This window comes from Camellia sinensis, chromosome 4 (assembly GCF_055761805.1).
Source record: "Camellia sinensis isolate YWXY chromosome 4, ASM5576180v1, whole genome shotgun sequence".
Lineage (NCBI taxonomy): Eukaryota > Viridiplantae > Streptophyta > Magnoliopsida > Ericales > Theaceae > Camellia > Camellia sinensis.
Genome location: NC_138964.1, coordinates 12,618,127 through 12,625,308, shown reverse-complemented (window position 1 = coordinate 12,625,308; position 7,182 = coordinate 12,618,127). Strand labels below are relative to the sequence as shown.

At 31.3% G+C, this 7,182-nt stretch overlaps 1 long non-coding RNA gene across 1 annotated transcript; it reads left to right on the top strand.

Annotated features, from left to right (window-relative positions):
- Nucleotides 1–5,163: 5,163 nt before the first annotated feature.
- LOC114281476 (uncharacterized) lies at nt 5,164–6,455 on the top strand. Its single transcript, XR_003635915.2, has 2 exons — nt 5,164–5,762; nt 6,158–6,455. It is a non-coding gene; the product is annotated as an uncharacterized LOC114281476 (long non-coding RNA).
- The last annotated feature ends 727 nt before the right edge of the window (nt 6,456–7,182 follow it).

Sequence of the window (7,182 nt, the reverse complement as noted above, 5' to 3'; positions counted from 1 at the left end):
GTACCAAACATATTTTTTATTGCCGTTTTGATTAAAAATAAACATAAGCATATTTGTACAATTTACCAAATAGCATTGATGTGTATGCAATTTTACAGTTAAAATTTTTGTATGGTTTGATGAACAAGGAAACTATTTAGCAATTTTGAACAAGTTAATGAATAAGAAAAAATCACTTAGCAGTTATTGAATGCGATAATTATTAGATGTGAAACACAAGCTTAGAAAAAATTAATGTAAAAGAATTCACACCAAATCAACTGTACATCTAATAAAACTGGTCTAAAACACTTAACCAAGCTTATGCAATGATGATACTTGGATATGAAAGTTGTACTTGATGTAGCAATGGAGATTACACCAACTTGATTGTGCCAATGGAGGATTAAAGAATTTGCATTTTGAAAATCTAGTCCAAGTGGATGTTGAGTCAAATGACTCAAAGTCTAACACCAAGTCTAAGTATTGAATTTGTGTCATCCAATTATAATAATCTAAATTCATCCAAGTATACTGAATCTGAATTTAGTAAGTTTGTTGAGTATGAATTTGAGTGAATAGTAAAACTTATGGCTAGCTATTCTTTTGAATTTGATTTTTTTTTGTAATAGAAGGTTTCAATAATTTGATTTTACTTATTGTTGTACCTGAGATAGAGTCTGTGGATACTAGTAGTCAAAATGAAATTGATTATAAAATGGCCCAACTACAGAAGAAATGATAACAATAAATTTAAGTAACGAAAAAATCCTTGACTGGCCCATATTGGCTCTACCTTGTATTATGAACAATAGTTTTGGTAAAAGAAAATAAAAATATTTTAGCATGATTCTACAAAAATATATATGGATTTATCAGGAGATCGTCTAACGTCGTTTTGTGTGGATTGGCTTCTCAAGATGAAAGAGGAAATTACCAAGCAGTTCAATGTTGGGTTTCTAATGGTTGTAGAGTATCCACAATGGATAACGAATATAGTGTCAATTTTGAAGAAAGGTGGAAGGATCAAAGTACTTGTGGATTCGAAGGTCTCAAGAAGGCTCATCCGAACGATAACTTTCCACTCCCTCACATAGATATATTAGTTGATAACGTTGTTGGACACACATTGTTGTCATTTCTGGATGGATTCTCGGAATACAATCATATCAATTATGGCACCAGAAGATAGAGAAAATACTACATTTATCCCTAAGTGGGGAAGCTATTGCTACCTGTCATGCCATTTAGATTGAAAAATACCGTAGCCACGTACTTGAGGGCAACTACCAGAAGTCAAAATGGTATGCATTTAGACTTTTCAAATTACACTTTATAGTCCATAACTCAGGGTTACTTGATGGGTTTGTGTTGTTTCATGTGTTTTCAAGTAGATTGGGTGCTTACACTAAAATGACATAACTGGGAAACTTTTTAAGCTTAAATGGATAATTGGAAGACTTCGATTCAAATTCGTGAGTTAAAGGCTTGAAGTGAATAGAACAATTAAAACATAATTTATGAGGTTTGGAGAATAAAAGATTGGATTTTGTACAATCTTGCTATAAGAGCTACTTTGCACAACCTTAGTATTTTGATGATATATGTCTCATCTGATATCGAATCGAGGTACATCAAGTGGTGTTGTAAAAAAAGACTTAAAGAGATACAATTTTGTGTGAAATACAAATTTTCTAATTCAGATGTTTACTATGTCAAAATGGGTCAACAAAAATCTATTGCTACCAAACTTTGCACGTATAAACGAAATGGGTCACACGTGTGGCCATCACCAATAATTTATTTTTAGCTATTGTCTGAGTCTACACGTGTGGTGGAATTGCGCCACACATGCGACATCACCTCAAAAAATGCATTCTATACCTATTTTGGTTAGGATTGACCCAAACCTTATAGGAGTTTTCTTAAGTGTGCAAGTGCACACCATGTGCCACTTACACAAAAAGTGTAAGTGTAAGGTGTAAGTATAAGTATAAGGTGTAAGTGTAAGGTGTAAGGTGTAAGTGGGTTGCACATGGTGTGCAACCTCAAAAAAGGTGTAAGTGTAATGTTTAATTTTTTACAAAAGGTGTAAGTGTAAGGTGTAAATGTAAGGTATAAAGTGTAAGGTGTAAGTTGCACACCATAACCAAACCCAACCTTATAAATAGAACTTCTAAACTCGAAACAACGGATCTTGTTTGGCGTTTGGAATTTTTTCTTGGGTTTAAGAGCTGTTTTTCAAATCAAAACATACAAATTGAAAACTTGAAAATTTGTTTTTGAAAACTCTAAAACTAAACAGATTATTTCATGCAATTTTGAGTATGTATAAGTAAATTAGCATTTTGGCCACCTGAAACTTTTAAAAATCTCATTATTTCAATGCAATTTTGAGTGTTTATATAATATAAATTCATATTGTGGCCCTCCTAATCATATATATTATTAAAAGTAGTGTTTTTCTCATATTTAGGTCGCACGTTATAAAGACTTACTTTTTTCTAAAAGAGTCACGTCAACATGTATTTTCTTAATTACGTATAGAGTTGTAGACAAATTCAAACTTAATTTAAATTATACTAACTTTACCTATTTTATATGGACTCTATTTGACAAATATTTCTTTTCCATATAGTTTTTATGGTAAATTGAGATAATCACAAACTCAATACCAATTTTGTGTGTCACATTTTTCTTCTTAATTCTTTCAAGAGTATTAAGATTTTTTTTTAATGTTAAATTATTTTTTTTCTTTTCTTTTTTCCGTGTATTATTCTATACCTAATACCAATTATATATTATTATATATTATGAATTTGTCGTTTAAATTTTATAATGATTCTATATACGAAATTATATTTTCTTTCCTATATTATTTTATATAATCACAACTCACAAAAAAAAAAAAAAACTGCACAATATAATACTCCGAAGTAACCTTTAAAATTTAGATTTACTACTTGAATTACTTTTTCAATTGTTAAATAATAAGTTCTTTTGTGTTTTGATATCATATTACAGATGATTAATCACTTCACACACTGAGATGTATCTATCACTTGGATGTTTTAATTATTTTTTCTTTTGGGTTTATATGTTGTTATGTGATTATTTCTTAATTAGTTGTTGTTGAATTTCTTTTATATAATTGATATTTTAATTTAATTAAGAATGTTTATTTTACAATCTTATAATTATATATATGAAAAATGTGTTGTAGCTCGAAACCTATTGTCCGGAATGGCTCCATTTTCCGAAACGACGACGTTTCAACTTTTTCTTCTTTTTTTTTCTCTTTTTCTCTTTTCCTCCTTTCCCTTCCACTTCTCGTTTCTTTTTCAAAAGTTGAACCAAACCCAAACAAACAGAGTGAAAAAGAGAAATAGCAGAGGAAGAGAGGAAATAGAGGAGGAGGAAGAGAGGAAGATGAGGAGATGAGGAGAAGAAATTGCTGTTTTGGTATTGTTTTTGCTCAAATTGCTACTGTTTTGCTGTTGTTTTAGTATTGTTTTGATGCTGAAATTGGTGCTTTTTGGTGATGAAATTGGGGCTATTTTTGTACTAAAATTGGGGCTTTTCTGTGCTGAAATTGGAGCTGTTTTTTGCTGAAATTAGTGTTATTTTTCTTCATCTTCTTTTTCTTTTCTTTTTTTCTGCTGAATTTGCTATTGAAATTGGTTTTGATTTTAGATTTAAATTTTGATTTTGGGTTTGATTTTTTTGGGCTCCTTCTTCTTCTTCCTTCTCTAATTTTTTAGATTGCCCAAGGGAAAGGAAGAAAAGGAAGCAAAAAGGGGGGAGGAGGAAATTGGTTTTGATTTTGATTTTTTTTTTTTCCTCAAATTAGATTTTGGGACTATTTGATTTTTTTGGGCTCTTCTTCTTCTTCTTCTTCTTTAATTTTTTAGATTGCCCAGGGAAAGGAAGAATAGGAAGCAAAAGGGAAAGGAAAAAAAAGAAAAAGGTCAAAACGATGTGTTTCCCACAATCGAGCCATTCGGGGCAATCACTTTTCGAGCTACCCAGCAACTCCATATATATATATATATATACATGGGTTCTTTTTGGATAAATTCTCTTTCTAAATGTTTTATTTCATCTAACTCATATTTTTTTTTTAGTATTTCATTAAGTCATGTTCAATGTAAAATGACCAAATCATCCTTTCTAATTTTTTTTACATGTTTTTATTTTGAAATTAATACATAACAATAGTTTCTCATTTTATAGAGAAAATCGCTCATTCATTCTAAAAAGAAAATCTTTTCCTTATCCTATAGAGAAATTCTCTCTCTTATTCTAATAAGGAGAAAATATTTCCTGCATTTTATGGAGAAAATTTCAAATTGTGAATTTTAAGTTTTTTTATAATTTGAAAATTTAAAAATAACCCAACAAAAAATTTAAATGAAAATCAAAATACAATGTAAATATTTACAGTAAACAATAAACATACAACTAACTTTTGAAAAAATAAACACTACAACAAAACTGAGTTTTTATGGCTCCACATTAACGACACACAGTAAATGCAAGCCGTGGTTTCTTACTTTTACGACATATTTTTTTTACATGTCGTAAATAATTTTCCAATCACGACGTGTCTAATACGTAGGCCGTGAATACTAATAATGATGATTTTTTTACAGCTTGCAATGTTAACCGTAAATAATAAAACTTTATACAACGTGTATATGACATGCTGTTAATATATCAACTATACACGACACACGTACACCAACCATTAAAAATATTAAACATTTTATGATGTACAAAAAGCCAGCCGTTCAAAATATAATATTTTTTTATGAAACACAAAAAGTTAGTTGTTAAAAAATACATTTTCCACGACACACATATGCTAATCGTTAAAAATATTTTATTTTTCACAACACTTAGGCCAAGTTTGGCATCTTCAAAAAAATCTAAAAAGTCAAAAAGTCACTATCCTATTTAAGTCACATCATCTCATTTAAGTCACACCACCTCTCTAACACATCACTTCAAATCCAAAGTCAAAAAATACACTTATTTAATCTTCCAAAACTTAGTCTTAATTTCTATCTTTGAATAGTATCACCAAACCAAAAATATGTGCCAAAATAAAAATTTTGAGCGCCAAACACTCAAAAAAAAAAAAAAAATTTAAATAAAAAATAAAAAATCCCAACTCTTCAGCCCAAAACCAGAAACCCTAACCTCCTACTCATCATCATCAACAGATCAAACCTCCACAGACTCCTCCATGCTCGTTCCAATCTTCCACATCATATACGGTCCAAACCATACACGGTTACACTTCCTCTCTCTCTTCCATCTCCTCTCTCTCTCTCTCTCTCTCTCTCTCTCTCCTCTTCTGCCTCCGACGCCACCTTCACCGCCACTGTGACTATCGTGCCGCCGCCATCACCTCTACTACCGCCCCCTCTCTCTCTCTTCTCGGCCTATTGCTTCAGGACATCGATTTGTTTCCGGCAGCTTACTTCTCTCTACATTTTTTTCTCTCCCCATCTTCTCTTTTCCTCACCAGATCGGCGACGATCTCCCCGCCCTTTACTCCTCTTCCATGGCCGCCGCCGTCTTCACCCTCACATCCACCGCACACCACCACCACCACCACCACCGTCTTCACCATATTCGTGCCATTCTCGGACGACGGCGATATGAGATATGAAGGCTTCAAATCTGCAGGCATTGTTTCTGGAAGTTTTGATTCAAGTTTTTTCATCGAAATTGGGGATAATGGAGTTTCTCAATCATCGGCGCTGAGATCATTTCTGGTATTTCATCTGGATTATAACTATTTATTTTCTTAAATTTTCAAATTAATGATTTTATGATTTCAATGATAATTATAGGCTCATCTCGATTATTCTCGAATATTCAAAAAATTTCATAGTTCAATAAATGTGTAAACTGATGATCTGTATGGGATTTAAATTAAAAAACCTGAAGTTTATAAATGTCTGACAATGAATTTGTGTAACGATTTCATAACTATCTTGTTGGAGAGTAATTCCTGATTGAAAAATAGTCGAAATCTAGAGGAGGCCCTTCTACAAAAATTTCCAGTCTCAAATTCTCTTGATCCTTGTTTGTTTTCATTTTCCCCAAGGAATGGCCACAAATTTGGGATTTCTGGTTCTAATACTATCTGTAATATTTGTATGCGAAGCTGTGATATTTCATCCCATCTCGGAATCTCACCGATTTGCTGCATTAAAGCTCTTCACGCCACTCCATGCATGGATCTTTTGGAAGGTCAAACTAAACCCTAATTAAACCCAACTTTCTTTTTCCCCCTTTATATTTTCATTTGATTTACTTGTGCTCCTTCATTATTTTATTTATTTCTGTAATTGAAAATTTTGATAATCTCCGTTTGTTTCTTGAGAAAATGCACCATTAGAAAATGAATCAATAATTATTGTTGATCTGCCAAAAAGAAATAGTTAGTAGATTCTTTGGATGTTTGGATGTTAGAAAAACACAACCATAAATGATTAATGTTATATATTTAAGATTAAAATCTGATGATAGTTGCAGCTGTTCTTCATTTGTTGGTTTATCTAGAGGTTGATGTTTTTCAATCTGCTTTATGCAAAGGTTATCAGTTAGAAAATCTGGATTTGGTCCACACACAGTATCAGTTTAGAAAATCTGGATCTGCAGAGGTACTTTCTGTTCTTTACGTTAGTTCCTGCTTCTTTTTTTTAATTTATTTATTTTTTCATCCGAGTTACAAAGTGATTTGAATCATAGTTGTCAAATATTGAATCAAAATCTCCTTTTTGTTGAATTGTGAATCGATTTGGGTTGCAAACCGTAAAGATTCTGTTTTAATTTTTGATACATAAAAATATATCTAAACATATAGATATTAAAGATACACTATAAATACGATATAAATAAATGAATTGCTTCTTTTAAATGATGGACATGGGTGTAATAGGGAAGATGCTTCTGTCTATGTTTAGTTTCATATATTACGAAAAACAATCTTTTTAAATTAATAACAATCTTGCTAAGAACTATTTTTCTATTTAGTTCACTATCCATAGAAAATCCTAAATGGTTGAGAAGTGTTGTGTTGGGTTATGTTTAATTTGATATTTTTCTTATGATCAGTAACAATTAATTTGATCTGCCTCTTCCTGTAGGCTTCACAATGAAAAAAAAAAAGTCTTATGACCCCGTTTG